Genomic DNA, 18,582 nt, shown 5'->3' with positions numbered 1-18,582 from the left:
TGGAGGTTAACCGCGTCCTCAGCAGATGGCAGCCTCATGCAGATCCTAGTATCATCCGCAAAGGATGATACGGTGCTGTGGTGTACATCTCTGATATGAGGATAAGGAATAAGATGGGGGCGAGTACTGTGCCTTGTGGAACAGAGCTCTTCACTAGCTGTGTGCAGTAGTGAGATGACTAGCTTGCTGCGTGCAGTAGTGAGATGACTAGCTTGCTGTGTGCAGTAGTGAGATGACTAGCTTGCTGTGTGCAGTAGTGAGATGACTAGCTTGCTGCGTGCAGTAGTGAGATGACTAGCTTGCTGCGTGCAGTAGTGAGATAACTAGCTTGCTGCGTGCAGTAGTGAGATGACTAGCTTGCTGCGTGCAGTAGTGAGATGACTAGCTTGCTGCGTGCAGTAGTGAGATAACTAGCTTGCTGCTTGCAGTAGTGAGATGACTAACTTCCAGTTCAACAGAAATGCCATTTTGTATAGTTTTAATTTTTTTTATTCTATTTTACGAGGTTGAAACAAACAGAACATTAGAAAATTATGCCGCACAATATATACAATATTCATCTTACATTTTCTCCACGTGGTTTGTGCATCACCATAAAGGTTAACACGTTGATGAAGCCAACATTTCTTCACACTAGCATGTGTCATGCTTCACGCCTCTGTTTACACACCTTGTGTATCAACAAACCACTACTGGTGACTTTTGAAGCCGATTACATATTAAGATATGATAGGTAGAGGCAGTGGGGATGGAATTTAAGTGGAAGGTTATAGTGAGGATGAAGAGGAAAATGAAGGGCAGAAGAGTTGGGGAAAGAAGGGGAAAAAGTAAAAGGGGGAAAGGGATAGAAAGAAGCTTAACATCGTTAATAAAACTTTACGAGTTGTGAATTTTTCCATCTTGGTAAATAGCTCCGGCTATTATGTACAGTGTTAAAAGTGTGCCAAGTGCAGTGGCGTAGTGTTAGAGCGTCATAAGATTTCGAAGAATCCCGAAACAAGCTGAAAAGTGGAGGAAGGATACATTTCCGAACGTTTCTGGACACCAGAGGGTGAGGCAGAGTAGTTAGAGAACATTCAGCAGGGTTTCGAAACAACCCCGGTTCGTTAGTGTCACCCCAAGCGACAGTCAGGCAAGGGGCCAGAGTGATATATGATCGCGTATGGGCGAGCCTACAAGCCTCCCTACACCGTCCTCTAGGATACGCTCATCTATCCTACATTTACAGCGGCGTAAGCGCATATATTTCCCGTCGCTGCGGTGTCAGTGGTAATATTACTACTCACTTTAAGCACAGCTTCAACACAGCTCAGTGTCGGAACAGCTTCCATGTCAACAGCAGTAAATGCTATTGAACGCGATAAGAGGAGTCTACAGTGAAGAAGGCATTGCTTCCCCCCCGTCGTTCCCCGCCTCCTAACTCCACCAGAAGTGACACAGCAGTAACATTCCGCATGACACGCGCCGAGCCTTTTACAGAACATCAATTATGGACAACAGCAGCTCCAGCTTTAAACCTAGGATGGTTGTAAAAATCTTTACCAGGTGACCTCCTCAATTATTTATCTTAGTTCACTCCTACAAATAAGCAAGGACATACATTTTGTCCTGCCCTTATCCGTGACTGGTTTCTAAGAGTGTTTCTAGTTTCAGAGATCGGACGCAGGACATGCTAATAATTTGTTTAGCTCCTCCAAAAGCATTTTTTTTCGTCCATGTAATTAGGACACCGGTAATCTTTCAATATCTCCTGCAATATTTCTAACTTTAATGGATTATAGTTTAATGTGTGTGTAGATCGGAGACCCGACCTTCGAATACGTAAAATGTATTATGAGATTATTCTCTCTTATGTATATGCCAGGGAGTACATTTTAAGTGCTTTGAATCGGTTTCAGAAGTTTAAATGATTGACTGATTCTCAGAGAGCAGTAAAAGATTTGGTATCTGCATATTTTCTAGCTCGAATATATGACCATTGAAAGGTAAGTAAAATATAGTATTCTAGAGCATTGGTATTCTGCAGAGACATCTACATTTTCGTTATACGTTTCAACTTTTATTGTGACAATGTTTCGATCTGATATGATCTTGATAAAGCTTCATGTAGGGAAAACGTCGCTTTAATAAATGTCTCATTTTGGTATGCGAGTCATTTTAATCAAAAATCTTGATAAAGAGCTTATCAAAACGAAACGTCAACAAAAGCTCTTTCTGCCAAAGTTTTATTTCTTCGCTAGTCTCAGCAGTACGCCATTTGTATCCAATGTTTAATTTGGCTTTAATCTTTCCCAGAGGGACATATTACTTTATGAAACTGTATGTGCTTCTGTATTCATTTCTCCAGCTTACAAATATGACATGCATATCTCACACTGGCCGCCGTCATCACACTTGCTTAACCACTACAAATCAACAAAGCTGAATATTTCTCTTGGGCCATGCCAACTTCTCCAACACTTTGTTTTCCACCTCTTCGCCAGTTATCAACCTTATGCTCACTATGTAGTGATAAAGCCTTACGGTTCATTCAGCGCTGCAGCTAAACTTCATTACTGGAGATAATAGCATGTTAACTAGATGGGATGAAACATGTCTTTACTGTGTTCACTCACGAGATGAGTAATGCTGACCAGTAAACTCGCCCTTACAGGAGAAAATCTGGACCTCTATTTCCTCTTCACCTGTATTACACCTCCTAAATGTTGTTTCCTACACTTATTATGACCCATCATCCAACACTACCGTTTCTTCCCACTTCTATTCCTGTCATTTTAGCAACTTCCTAATTTTTCTTCCTTGCTAGTCAATCTAACGACCACATCTCTTCTTCACGATCATGTAATGACCACCTTTCTTCTCTGGCTCTTCACGACTATAATCACCAGCTCTTTTATCTTGCTCTTCACGACCCTAAAACGACTAACTCTCTTCTCCTGCCCTGTGCATCCCACTAACGAGCACCTCTCTCTTTCCTGTTGCTCCCTCCTCTTCCTCTCGCCAGGGGAGCGCCGCCTGAGTGTCTGCACGTACTGTAATCACGCTGCTATATAAGGCATGATTTATAAAATATACAGATAAGTAGATAAAGGAGACACTGGCCTAGAGATATATAACACAACAGTTACTCGTATTGGAGGCAGTGGCTGAGTCACAGTAATAACTGAAAGACGATTATCATCTTAATTTTGTTGCTACTTTGTGTTAAACATGAATGGTGATACCGACAAGATGTGGAAAAAGACACTTATGTACAGTACAGGTCCTTCGCAAATCCAACCTATCTCACCACAATTGACCTGGTGGCGAAAGTTATCGCTTCACACAGTGAGGGTCCGGGTTCGATTCCCGGCAAAGGGTGGATATTTTGGGCGTGTTTCCTTACACCAGTTGTCCATGTTCACCCATCATTAAAAATGGGTACCTGGGTGTTAGTCGACTGGTGTGGGTCGCATCCTGGGACAAAAGTGACCTAATCTGCCCGAAATACTCTGCATAATAAGCGGCTTTCTATATAGTAGTCTGCCATTGATGTCAGCTAGGAATGTATACCTTGTACATGTACTTGTAAGAATAATAATAATAATATTAGTAGTAGTACCCTGATTCCTGCCGCTAAATATACTCGTTTCTTAGTTTTCTCTGTATTAGGACTGAAGAAGCCACTCGTGGTGAAACGTTTCCTTTAATAAATGTCCTGAACTGTACATAAGTGTCTTTTTCCACATTAACTCGCATACACACTAAAACAAACTTATATAGATAATATATAATCCCAACTTAAGCGTGAACGTTCAAAGAAACAGTTCAACGTCCCTAGAGTCAATCAAGCAGTGTACATGTGGTGGCCAGGATGGAGTTGTGTGGAGGTGGTCACTAATACAAGCAGTGTGGATGTGGTGGCCAGGATAGAATTGTCGTGGTGGCGGTCATTAATACAAGTGGCCACTAATACATAAGAAAGAAAGAGCACTGAAGCAGGCCTACTGGCCCATACTACGCATATTCAGGTCAATAATAAATGGTATACAATACCAACGGGTTGATAAGTAAGACATATGTGCAACAGTTAGGTATCTTTATTCCGAATGTTTCGCCTACTACGTAGGCGAAACATTTCTTCCGTTGAGTACAGAAGAGTAAGCAGAAGCGGTAGAGATGTGGAGACAATGTAATCAGTCCATCACCCTTGAAGACGTAGTTTTGAGGTGGTCAGTCCCTCAGCCTGGAGAAGAGTTTTGCTCCATAATCTGGGACAATGTGAAGTTGAAACAAGTTACTCTTCCTGTACTCGGCTGAAGAAGCCTACTGTGTAGGCGAAACGTTTCGGAAGAAAGATACTTAACTGTTGCATACGTGTCTTACTTATCAGATTCACGTCACATCCTCTACAACAGTTTCTCCCACTTAAGCAGTAACGTCCCCCACAACAATTATTTTATCTCTTGGTTCAAAACTCCCTAAACACTCACTCAGCACCTCCCAAAATCTCTCTCATCTACACTCCTCTCTTCGGACCTAATTATCATCTTTAAATTTATGTCGTGATTAGAGGATGGAGGATCGAGCCTCCACCACTTCTCGAGCAGAAGGATCACAGAACGGGCTTAACTCTTTTCGTAAATGAAACAATTATATCGATCTGGATATGTAGATCACCAACCTGACTGGCCAGATACTGGTCCGTGGCTAACAGACACAAGACCGAGCCTCCACCAGTCCTCGCTCTGAACCACTCATATGCGTTTAGCGCTTTGATTAATAATAAAAGGATCGGAACACCTACCATACTTCTCAGGCCAGAGGGAGAAAGAGAGATAGGTAAGGAGAAAGAGAAATTATCTGAAAAGGTCGCTACGATAATGTTAATAATTAGGACCCGTGAGGGAATCAACCTAGAAGAGCACTAGGTAGTGAACCGGTGTCATCCTTAATGTGGCGTAAAACCAAGCTGGGGTGAGGCAGCAGCTGGTGAACCAATCACAGGTTATTATTACAAGACCTGTATCAGGAGACACTATGCCTCTGTAACAACAACGACGACACCACCGTCATCGCCGCTACAACCACCTCAACACATTGACCTGGGAAGTATTCTTCACGACTTAATGATCCCCAGGACGCAGTTCAAGATTATAATGGTGCATCTGAATGATCAGTGTGGTTGTTCTGGAAAGGTTGCCCAAGTGGTTGTGATTATGGTGGGTGATGGTGGTGGTGGGTGATGGTGGTAGGTGATGGTGGTGGTAGGTGATGGTGGTTGTGGGTGGTGGTGGGTGATGGTGGTTGTGGGTGGTGGTGATGGATGGTGGTGGTGGTGGGTGGTGGTGGTTGTGGGTGATGGTGGTGGATGGATGATGATTGTTGTGGGTGATGGTGGGTGAGTTGGTTGCGGTGTAGGTGTGGTGAGAGCCACTGGGAGAGGGGGGTGGCAGTGAGGCAGCCAACACAGGTGACCTTGGAGGAGCCACCCACCTTATCATCACCAAACCTGGAGGTGAAGCAGCTGCCCACCTCTCCTCTACCTCATTGTCTCACACGTTCCTCTCCCGGTTGCTTTCCATCTCCTCGACATTCGCCACCTCACCACCCACTCCAGGCCTACTTCCTACTAACACATTTGCCACCTCAGGGAACGTCAACTAGCTCGTCCTCTATACTCCATTCAAGTTGAAGGCATCACTGTTGAAAGTTGACGACTGTATTCCAATACACACACACACGGGGCCAGGAGATGTGAATCGACCCCTGCAATCACATATAGGTGAGCACGCACACGCACGAGTCTGAAGCTTGCTGCTACACACGTCCAAACGCTCTCCTCCGCGACTCGAAGTTTCGTGTCATCAAGCTAAGAACTGCTGCTGGGTTTAGCCCAGGTACTTTTTTTTCTGTAGCTATTTTCTTTCCCCAATCTATTCTTCAACTATCCCCACTTCTCCCTCACTTCTAATGGGTCCTTACCTGTGAGTTTCTTCTAGCTAAGAATTCTTCGACGTGACACATCTTAGTGAAAACGGCGCCCAGACTTTAAGCCTTTGCTGCCATAAACATTAATTTTGTCAGAACATTTGTTAACATGAAGATGCGACACAAGTTGCAGACAAAAAAACATTCATTGTGACAACGTTTCGATCTGTAGTTTTTAAAGTCATGATTTGACAAAGCTTTACGAAGAGCGAAACGGAACCAATAAAAGCTTGTTTTGCAACGTGTCTTTTCCTTACTACTGTCGGTAGTATGACAATTTGATCCCTCTGCCATGGACACTAACCTCTACAAAATTTCTGTAATTTGAGGCTATATTTAATAACAAATTTTAGTATCTAAATTCCACCACCTTTCAACTTGGGGTTATGAACACTTCATGAAGCGGAAATATGGTATGGTGATACCGACAAGATGTGGGAAAAAAACATATACACAGTCCAAGACACGATATTGCCTATTCTGGAGATTGCAATAAGTTGTAGACAGGCCCTCAAACGCAACCCATGTCACGGTTGTACTACTGCTACTACTACCACCACCACCGTTTCTTATCCTGCCATTTGACTCCTCTCACTATATACGTATACTTATTCTTAGTTATCTCCGTATTAGGACTGAACAAGCCACTCTTGGCGAAACGTTTCTTTTAATAAACGTTCCAAACTGTATACAAAAGCCCATTTAAACATCTTTTCGGCATCAACTTACAATTTATTTTGAAGAACCTTCAATATATGATGTTTCATCGCCGCTGACTAGTGTCCTTGTCCTACCAAAACATACATAAAAACACAGAAATAGTCATTAGTAGTATTTACAATCATTTTCATTTATGTTTCTGCCCAACTTAATTTAAAACGTTTGAAAGTATGCGATTCAACGATTCTACTTGATAGTTGATGTCCCTAATCTGCACCCTTCACTGCCAAGCCAAATGCTTTTATTATATCGACTTTTCAAATCTAAATTTGTTTACTTGTAGTGTTAAGTTTTGTAAGTATAGCACCTAATTTATATTCCCTTTAGGGATATAAATTAGGTGCTACACTATCCCCTTTGGGGGATATAAATTATATATCCCTTTTGGGCCAGTATGACTCTCATTACATGTTTCTCAAGACAGTGTACTTCAATATATTAATGGTACTGATCGACACCATTGGAGGTGAAGATCCACTATGACTGAGAGAATGATCACCTCAAAATTACTTCAAGGCTGAGGAATCGATCCCCTCATATCTACTTCTCCACTACTTAAATCACCTAAGTATTTCATCACCTAAGAATTTTAACTGAAGAAGCATGTGGAGCAAGGGAAAGTTCCAGCAATAAAGATACCAAGCTACTGTAATATGTCTTATTTAGCTAATGTAAGTCCAGTACTCTTAATCTTAGTATAAAGTCTTAATAATGAGAACTTATTTTTTGTCAGGTTTCCAAATCATATTTTTATTATGTAATGTCTTGTGTTTCAGAAAATCATTGCCCCCGTGTCTCGCTCTCAGGCCAGACCTCCTAAATTTGAAAGGAAATATTACACAAATAAGAACTATTAAGAAACACACGGAAGTAAGAAGTGAATAACTGAATGGAAGTATTATGTAATATGCAGATCACAACTGCTGAGCATAATATAAATGAAGTCTTAGGAACGATAAGCAGAACTGTACGATAACCTTGCGTCTTTGTAAAGAGATATCGCACTGGCAGTCTTCCAAATATCTGCCACGAAACCTGTTCTTAATTAAAAAAGAAAAAGCTAGTGGTTTACTAGTTCCTTCCAGCATTCTTCAGAACCTTACAAACAGTTCGTCGGGTCCAGGACACATGACGGGCTTAATATCAACAATTTTAAGAACCTTGTTTGTTAGTTATTTTAGCGGCATCTTCCTTTATGAGAACAAAACAAAAATAAAATGTACAAACAAAATATTTCTTCTTCATTATCACTAAATTGTGTTTCAACTAAGTGGACCCTTATTATTTTCACGCATATATGTCAAGTATACCTGGAATAAACATTTTAGTCTTGTATTCCAAACCAACTTTTGGTCTCATCAGCTCCATGGTCTGGAACGATATCGTTCCAGACCATGGAGATGAACTCTTCTCCAGGCTGAGGGACTGACCACTTCAAGGAATGGACTCGTTAAATCATTTCACTATACCTGCTGCCTCTGTATGACCTAAGCCTACTGTCTAGGCGAAATGCTTCAACAATAAAGATACCTAACTGTTGCAAATGTCTTAATCATCATTAGTGTGAGTAACTTAGTTCCTCAACAAGTGAAAACGGTGATATTCCACCTGATTAAACTGCTTCATTTAGATAGCATCCATTATTAATGTCTCGACTTACAATCTATTAATTTCAATAGGATCCATTTAAATTGATAATTGTGAGCATAAAATGTCATCTTTTAAGTAGTGAACATTTGTAAAAAAGACCACGATTTAATATTCAATAATTAGCACATTTCTCTTGAAACTCTTTTATCAAAAGAAGCTTCAGTCTGTGAGTTTTATCTTTTCTATTTAAATTCGCACAAATTTAAGAGGAAAATTTTATTACATTTTACTATTTTCTTCAATTCAGTGTTCAAGTTTCTCTTCCATTTTATCATAGTATACGTACTTCAACTTTTTGAAATCTCTTATAAATGTTTATTAGTACACTGTCTATTGCTATTTTAAGTTCTCTCTCAGTCACAGCAGCCTTGCATCTACTGTGTTTACCTGGAGTCACTTCCCGAGGTCACCGCCCTCGAGGCCGGGTCCCATGCCAGGTCTGGGCAGGCGTGGCTATCAAGCATACACCTTCCACAATCAGCAATTTATTATGAATGTTGGGGTGTTTATACATCATTTTGAACTGTAGCAGCAAACGGATGATCAACCCTCAGCCACTCCTTGTGATGAATGATCCACATGGGTTAAACACACTTCAAGCGCAGTTGAGGTACAAATCTCCCACAATTTCCTTATTTGCAGATCTACGCACAGCCCCTGCCAGCTTTCACTGCAACCTACGCAACTGTACCCTTGGTAGTGCCCAGTGTCCTTAACCCGTACACCATTCCTTGCCCCCCTTTCCCCTGTATTACATATACACTTTTATCGCCCTATCATTTCCTCCTCTTCTCTACACTATGACTTTCCCACGGACATGAGTGAGTGAGGAAGTATAGGTCAGCGTGGGCGCCTGTGAGAAGCGTGATGCAGGCGGGCGGGTGGGCGTGACCCATCTGACGCCCGGCCTGGCAGCAGTGTGAGCCAACATAAACACCAGAGAACTCTTAGGTCTTAGCTTGACTGTGGATGATAATCACGACCCTTATGAACCCCTAATCCTTGGTACTCAGCTACCTACAACATCGACCAACCTATCTCAGGTACTTTGTTTACTCATCCGATACTCAGCTACCTACAACATCGACCAACCTATCTCAGGTACTTTGTTTACTCATCCGAGGTTAACCGTGAACATGAAACTAGGAATCCTGTTAGTGTTTTAGGATGCTCCGTTATTCATAGGTGCTTCTTCAGTCTACATCTTCCTAACGCTATTATTTCTTTAATTCACCACTTTATATTTATTGCCATCCTTTTCCTCCATAAAGACTGTTACAACTCTTCACGTTTTCTTAGCTCATAAGTTGTATCGTCCAAGTAGAATCATTCAGTTCCTCCTCCACCTGATGACACAGCTGCTACCACTTAAGACATTTGTTGATGGCCCAACTATAGGTCAACACCCCACTAGCACTCACTACTAACGACCTCTAGTGACCACTAAGTGATACTACTCAAACAACTGACATCTCACTTCTTATATAAACTGGAGAACCAGCTGGTTCTTAAGACAAGCTGGTAAAGATGTGACTGTATTTCGACAGCTGCCTGAAAACTAAAAAAACAAAACTACTGTTCTCAAGAGAAATTCAAACTCAACATCACTGGACAGCCAGCCAAGTGTAATACACTGCAGTGCCCGACGATGTTGTATTATCAGTGACGAATAGTTACAAATAAAAATGGTGGTAGCTATGTTGTTGTAACAAGAGATAGGTGCAACAAACGGTGTTTACCCATACCAAGGGCGGGAATTGAACTGAACCAGGTGGCTACAATTTTGTAGCCAGCTGGCCTAGTGACTGGGGTTTTACGACTCACTCGCCACGAGTTCAATCCCCATCTGTGGTATGGTTTGTCTGCAATCGTGTCATTACGATTTCGTGAGTCAAGACGGTGTTGTAACAAGATGTTACTATAACAAAACGTTCTAATAAAACGTTGTTGTAACAAGAGATAGGTACAACACGAGGTTGCTGTAACAAAACGTTGTTTTAACAAGAGGTAGGTGCAATACGAGGTTGCTGTAACAACATACTGGCGAAACAAGAGGTTGGTGCAACAACCAGAAGAGAGGAGACAGTGTCAGCGGAAAAGTGAACAATCTTCACCACTGTATCTCAGAATGCAATATCAGGAATATGCAATTAATATTACTAATGAACTTATGAGCAATCAAATCACGTTGTAACTTAAGGATGATAGCGTTTCACAGAACATGCAACGTTTGCTGTACCATAATTTGTCAGGTTAGTAATACTTAAATGTTGCAACATCCAGATGATAGCACCAGTGGCGTGTCAACTATTTGCGCTCAAATGTAGGTCAGCCAGGAAAACGTTTTGGCTGCTGGAGCCTTTCTAGTTAAGTGTTTTTTTTTTTTTAAGCAGCTTAACTTGTAGTTTTAGATCTGGTAAAGCATTTCAACTCATTCCCTTCTCCTCACGATACCACCCATAACAACCAACTAACACTTACGTACTTATTTCTTACTAGGTGAACAGGAACAAGTAGATAATATGCAGATTTGCCCATAATGTTCAAGAACCTAGCCCGGGTAATTCCTGTTGAAAACTGAGCCCTTTATCAAGAACTGTAAGTCAGCTTGAACCCTAGTCATTTAGACGATATATCGCCTGTACAGTAACATAAAAAATACTTTAATCCCTAAAGGATTAAAGTAAACTCTCTGTTCACACACAGATACACAACACTGTGTAAATAACGTTGACATCCTTAGTTACGCCGAACCAGGATTTAAGATTCAGGGACAACGACTATCACTGTTCAAAGTGGTCTTGCCACAACAACCAGCACCACTGCCAGACCTGTACAGGGACATACACAGGGGGTGTATGTAGTGTATGAAAGTGTTGAAGGAAGGCGCATGTGTGTTGTTACCTGTGCTGGTCTGGCAACTATGCTGGGCCAGGCCCGCTATTGCCAACGCTATGAAAGAGCTTGGCTAGTGCAGGTGCAGCGTTATCAGGTATGTTTGGGGTAGGTCCAGCGTTACCAACAGTAAAGGGCGAGTTGGAGAACGTCCAGGGCGGTCGTGCGCGCGCGCGCCTTGCATACACACTGCTCGCGTCTCAACTCCAGAACGGACAGACATGAACAATCTGAGCTAATTTACAAAATTTACAAAGCACTAAAACTGTTTAGAAATTCAAGATTTTTCATATAAAGCCTTGTTAACAATATTGTTAGTCTGCTGCCAGTAGGCCTGTTGCAGTGTTCTTTATTTCTTATGTTCTTATGAGGGCAAATATTCTATTAGTCTGATAATTAGTGGGATGGATCTGTGAAGGACCTGCCTAGTATGGGCCAACAGGCCTCCTTTCTCATGTTCTTATGTGAACATCATTATGTGTATAGTGACCAGTTTATTGCCATATTACACATACAATCACTATGAAATCAAAGGAATTCTAAGATTATTAGTTGCAGTCACAACCAAATTAATAATTCAAAGTCACAATAAATTATAAAGATGGAACAAAAATTATTGACCTCTTGGTTACTGAGGTTACTTAAACCTCACAACCACTGTGTGATGACCCAGTGTCAGGTCACTCGCAACCACTGCGTGATGACCCAGTGTCAGGTCACTCACAACCACTGTGTGATGACCCAGTGTCAGGTCACTCACAACCACTGTGTGATGACCCAGTGTCAGGTCACTCACAACCACTGTGTGATGACCCAGTGTCAGGTCACTCACAACCAGTGTGATGACCCAGTGTCAGGTCACTCACAACCACTGTGTGATGACCCAGTGTCAGGTCACTCACAACCACTGTGTGATGACCCAGTGTCAGGTCACTCACAACCACTGCGTGATGACCCAGTGTCAGGTCACTCACAACCACTGTGTGATGACCCAGTGTCAGGTCACTCACAACCACTGTGTGATGACCCAGTGTCAGGTCACTCACAACCACTGTGTGATGACCCAGTGTCAGGTCACAACCAGTGTGATGACCCAGTGTCAGGTCACTCACAACCACTGTGTGATGACCCAGTGTCAGGTCACTCACAACCACTGTGTGATAAAAGTGTCAGGTCACTCACAACCACTGTGTGATGACCCAGTGTCAGGTCACTCACAACCACTGCGTGATGACCCAGTGTCAGGTCACTCACAACCACTGCGTGATGACCCAGTGTCAGGTCACTCACAACCACTGTGTGATGACCCAGTGTCAGGTCACTCACAACCACTGTGTGATGACCCAGTGTCAGGTCACTCACAACCACTGTGTAATGACCCAGTATCAGGTCACTCAACCAGTGTGATGACCCAGTATCAGGTCACTCAACCAGTGTGATGACCCAGTGTCAGGTCACTCACAACCACTGTGTGATGACCCAGTGTCAGGTCACAACCAGTGTGATGACCCAGTGTCAGGTCATTCACAAGCACTGTGTGATGACCCAGTGTCAGGTCACTCACAACCACTGTGCGATGACCCAGTGTCAGGTCATTCACAACCACTGTGTGATGACCCAGTGTCAGGTCACTCACAACCACTGTGTGATGACCCAGTGTCAGGTCACTCACACCACTGTGTGATGACCCAGTGTCAGGTCAATCACAACCAGTATGATGACCCAGTGTCAGGTCACTCACAACCAGTGTGATGACCCAGTGTCAGGTCATTCACAAGCACTGTGTGATGACCCAGTGTCAGGTCACTCACAACCACTGTGATGACCCAGTGTCAGGTCACTCGCAACCACTGTGTGATGACCCAGTGCCAGGTCACTCACCACTGTGTGATGACCCAGTGTCAGGTCACTCACAACCAGTGTGATGACCCAGTGTCAGGTCACAACCACTGTGTGATGTCCCAGTGTCAGGTCACACAAATCTCACTACCACTGTCTGGTAACCCAGAATCAAGTTTTAAACCTCGCGTCACGGTACGATAACCTAGCATCTTTAGGTTCAAATTTCACCATCAGGGAAAGGTGAGAGAGAGCGTCGAGGGGTTACGAAAAATATTACCATAACGTTTCAGTGGATCTATCAGTGAAACAGGTGCAGAACACCTGAAATGCCAGTCACCTAAACCAGTGTAGTCCCACACTGGCTTGTCTAGCCCTCCCATTACCCCCCTCCCTCCCACAATCTCCCGGTGGAAGACTACTGGTCTGGGGAGGTGGGAGAGGTGTGGTGTTCCCATCAAGCTCAAGTTACACTCGCAACAATACCAAAACTTCCCAGAGAAATCAGTCAGACGATCATCAGATATCAATCAAGTTTTGGTGGAACCCACAAGAGGTCGACACTAGAGTCGACTGACAAGGCCACGAGGAGGAGGAGGAGGAGGAGGAGGATGAGGAGGATGAGGAGGAGGAGGAGCAGGTGGTGGTGGTGGTGATGGTGTTGTATTTTGTTATTTTTTGTCGTTGTCATTATCGTGGTGGTGGTCGTTAGCGGCAACGGCAGTTCCCGCCGTCACTCACAATAATGAACTAAGAAGAGCTAAGAGGGGCGCCATTGGTACACTAAGGGAAAACACCATAAGTGTCCGGGGCCCAAGACTGTTCAACAGCCTCCCATCAAGCATTAGGGGGAATTACCAATAAACCCCTGGCTGCCTTCAAGAGAGAGCTGGACAGATACCTAAAGTCAGTGCCGGATCAGCCGGGCTGTGGCTCGTACGTTGGACTGCGTGCGGCCAGCAGGAAGAGCCTGGTTGATCAGGCCCTGATCCACCGGGAGGCCTGGTCATGGACCGGGCAGCGGAGGCGTTGATCCCCGGAATAACCTCCAGGTAACCAGGACTACAGGACAGGCAGTTGAGGCGAGTGTTTCAGTGTGTGTCAGCCTCGTCCTGGATGACTTCAAGGTTTCATAGGCGCGATAAAGGTGAAGTAATGCTTGATAACGACCTCTGGCTGAAATACTGCAGTAAGTGATGAACTGCGGTGTGAAGCAATCTGAAATATTATGTGATGAACAAGAGATACTTTTTTTTATCTTATTGAACATATCTTTACAACGAGCTCGTCCATTAACTCGTAAAGATTAAAAATGATACATCACCAAAGTGGGGAGATGGATCTTCAACTTTCTAACCAATCGAACATAGAGGTAAAAAGAGTTAAATCGGAAGCTGTCATAGTGAAAAGCTCTGTTCCACAAGGCACAGTACTCACCCCGATTCTGTTCCTCATCCTCATATCAGACATGGAGATGTAATCCACAGCAACGTATCATCCTTTGCAGACGATACTAGGATCTGCATGAGACTGTCATCTATTAAGGACGCGGTTAACCTCCAAGAACATATAAACCAAGTTTTCCAATGGACAACGGAAAACAATATGATGTTCAATGAAGACAAATTCCAACTACTCCGTTATGGAAAACTGGATGAGATAATAACTAGAACCGAGTATACTACAAACTGTTCATACACCAGAGCTAAAAATAACGTGAGGGACCTGGGAGTGGTAATTTCTGAGAATCTCACTTTCAAGGATCACAACAGTGCCACGATCACAACTGCAAAGACAATGATAGGATGGATAATGAGAACGTTCAAGACAAGAGATGCCAAGCCAATGATGATCCTTTTCAAATCACTTGTTCTGTCTAGGCTGGAATATTGCTGCACATTAACATCTCCAGTCAAAGCAGGTGAAATTGCAGATCTAGAGAGTATACAGAGAACCTTTACTGCACATACAAGATCTATCAAACACCTCAACTACTGGGAACGCTTGGAAGCACTTCACTTGTACTCGTTGGAACGCAGGTGAGAGACATCATAATCTACACCTGGAAAATCCTACAACAGATAGTCCCGAATCTGCACACAGAAATCACTCCCTACGAAAGTAAAAGACTTGGCAGGCGATGCAAAATACCCCCAATGAAAAGTAGGGGCGCCACTGGTATACCAAGAAAAAACACCATAAGTGTCCGGAGCCCAAGACTGTTCAACAGCCTCCCACCAGGCATAAAGGGAATTACCAATAGGGGCGCCCCTGGCTGTCTTCAAGAGGAAGCTGGACAGATACGTAAAGTCGGTGCCAGATCCGCAGGGCTGTGGTTCGTACGTTGGACTGCGTGCGGCCAGTAGTAACAGCCTGGTTGATCAGGCTCTGATTCATCGGGAGGCCTGGTCGTGAACCGGGCCGTGGATCCCCGGAATACCCTCTAGGTAGACCACTAGAGCGATATGACCTGGCACCTTTCAAGTGATTACAAGATGACCTGGCACCTAGCAAGTGTTCAAAACATTATCTGGCACCTGGCAAGTGCTTAAAAGATGACCACTCCCTTTCTGTTGTGTGAGAGAGACGAGAGGAGGCCCCAGGAGGGACGTCACCAGTCAGCTGAGTGAGTGTGTGACGCCATACAAGCCACGCCCACCATCCCATAAAAATCTTCCTCCGCCTCCGCCTGATAACACTATAAATAACGAGACGCGTTTACCCTCTCACGATAACTGACACCCACACAAGCCTCCATGACCCAGATAACAAGGAATCTACTTGATAAGCTGTACTGGTGAGGTCCCAATAGCTGGACAAACATCTATAGAAATCTAATTCATTCACTCGCTCACACACACACACACACACACACACACACACACACACACACACACACACACACACACACACACACACACACACACACACACACACACACACACACACACACACACACACACACACACACACACACACACACAAATTTAGGCGAGTACAGCTGGGTGAATACACAAAGAAGACCACAGTGAAAAGCTCTGTTCCACAAAATACAGCAATCACCCCCATCCTCATATCTGAGATAGAGATGTAAACCGCAGTATCGTGTCTTCCTTACCTGGAGGATATTCCGGGGATCAATGTCCCCCCGGCCCCGTCCATGACCAGGCCTCCTGGTGGATCAGGGCTTGATCAATGAGGCTGTTACTGCTAGCCGCACGTAGTCCAGCGTACGAATCGCAGCCCGGCTGATCCGGCACTGACTTTAGGTATCTGTCCAGCTCCAGGGGTCTATTGGCAATTCCCCTTATGGCTGGTGGGAGGCTGTTGAACAGTTTTGGGCCCTGGACACTTACTGTGTTTTCTCTTAATGTACTAATGGCGCCCCTACTTTTCACTGGGGGTATGTTGCATCGCCTGCCAAGTCTTTTGCTTTCGTAGGGAGTGATTTCTGTGTGCAGATTAGGGACCAGTCCTTCAGGATCTTCCAGGTGTAGATTATGATGTACAGTATCTCTCTCGCCTGCGCTCCAGTGAATACAAGTCAAGTGCTTCCAAGCGTTCCCAGTAGTAAAGGTGTTTGAAGGAACTTATATGTGCAGTAAAGGTTCTCTGCACATTATCTAGATCTACAATTTCACCTGCCTTGAATGGAGATGTTAACGTACAGCAGTATTCCAGCCTAGAGAGAACAAGTGATTAAAAAATGATCATCACTGGTTTGGCATCTCTTGTCTTGAATGTTCTTATTATCCATCCTATCGGTTTCCTCGCAGACGTGATAGTGGCATTGTTGTGATTCCTGAATATGAGATCCTCAGACATTACCATTCCTTGGTCCTCCACATTACTTTTCCGCTTTATTATGTGATTAGAGTTTGTAGTATACTCAGTTCTAGCTATTATTTCGTCCGGTTTTCCATAACGGAGTAGCTGGAATTTGTCTTCATTGAACATCACACTGTTCTCCGTTGCCCATTAGAAAACTTGGTTTATAATTCTTTGAGATTTGTCGTGTCCTAGTATCGTCTGCAAAGGATGATACGGTGCTATGGATTACATCTCTATGTCTGATATGATGAGGAACAGGATAGGGTCGAGTACCGTGCCTTGTGGAACAGAGCTCTTCACTATGGCAGTTTTCCGATTTAACTCTGTTTACCACTACTCTTTGTGTTTATCTGGTTAGAAAGTTGAAGATCCATCAGACTACTTTGCCAGTTATCCCTTTAGCACGCATTTTGTGTGCTATTACACCATGATCGCACTTGTCAAAGGCTTTTGCAAAATCTGTGTATGCTACATCTTCATTCTGTTTGTTTTCCAGAGCATCCAAGACCACATGCAATTGTTGGTAGTCCAAGTGGCTTGTAATCCTGCTTCTTAGAACTGTTTCAAAGAATTTTATGATGTGGGACGTTAAAGCTATTAGTCTACAGTTCTTAGCTATTGCTTTACTGCCACCTATGTTTTTAATGACTGTGGAATCTCACCTGTGTCCATGCTCCTTCTCCATAGCATACCTAGGGCCAGTGAGAGGGGTTTCTTGCAGTTCTTCATGAACACAGAGTTCCAAGAGTTTGGGCCTGGGGCTGAGTGCATGGGTATGTTGTCAATGGCTTTTAGTGGAACTGTCGCAACTACTGTAACTATTATGAATTGTTTTAAGGGGTGTGTACCTCCTGGTCCCTTTTAAGTGGTATGCGGGACAGTTGGTGTTTTACCATTGCTTTTTATGGGCTGAAGAGTGGAAGAATTTGCAAGAGGTAGAACAACACACGCCTTTAGACAGGAGGTCCCGGCACTTTCTGAGATGCTCAAAGCTGTATGTCCCATTTGTTATCCCGATATTCCATGCTTACAGATGCCCCAAGCATAGAATTTGCACCATATTTCTTCTGGTTAGATACAGATTGTACTGGATGTATTCCCAATTTGTGCACTACATTCTTCGATACCCAAGGCAGAGACACCATTTGTTTTCAGAAGGCCAACATTTTCCCCAGAAGAGGACTTCTCTACTGCATCTGTAATAGGGGCTATGGCTGTAGTGGCTGCGGAAGTCTTTAGCCAAATCTGGATTTGTACTATGGCTGGGGGTTGAGTCTGGGTCAGCCCTAGGGTTGGGGGCCGAGCTAGCTAATTTTTTTGTTTCTTGTGTTTTTTTCCAGTGGGTGTCTATTTTTGGGTCAACTGTTCTAGACTGGCATTCTGAATGTTAAATTTTACTCCTCCCCCATCCTCCTAGAGGGATGTCGTTTTTGGATGCAGTGTTTATTCTTACACAGGAGACATGATGTTTTGTAAAACAAAGGTTGCATGTGATTCTGGAATTTTTCCCATAAGCCTTTTCACATGTTGCACAGGTATACTGTACTGCCATCCTGCCTGTATCTATCCTACTTGCAAACTGGGTACCACAAGAACCTGATTTTCACTTTAGTTTTGTTCTCCACCCAGGTGGTGGGGTGTTTGACTCAATGCATGGGCATGTGGGATGTATTTAAT

General features: G+C 43.6%; 1 protein-coding gene across 11 annotated transcripts in view; it reads right to left on the bottom strand.

Annotated features, from left to right (window-relative positions):
- Positions 1 to 18,582, bottom strand: part of LOC128685956 (mucin-2) — an 859,817-nt gene that overhangs the window by 491,089 nt on the left and 350,146 nt on the right. The gene's annotated exons all lie outside the window — the stretch shown is intronic.

The sequence above is a fragment of the Cherax quadricarinatus genome, chromosome 9 (genome assembly GCF_038502225.1).
Source record: "Cherax quadricarinatus isolate ZL_2023a chromosome 9, ASM3850222v1, whole genome shotgun sequence".
NCBI lineage: Eukaryota > Metazoa > Arthropoda > Malacostraca > Decapoda > Parastacidae > Cherax > Cherax quadricarinatus.
Note: the sequence above shows the minus strand (reverse complement) of the source record. Positions and strands in the feature narration are given on the sequence as shown.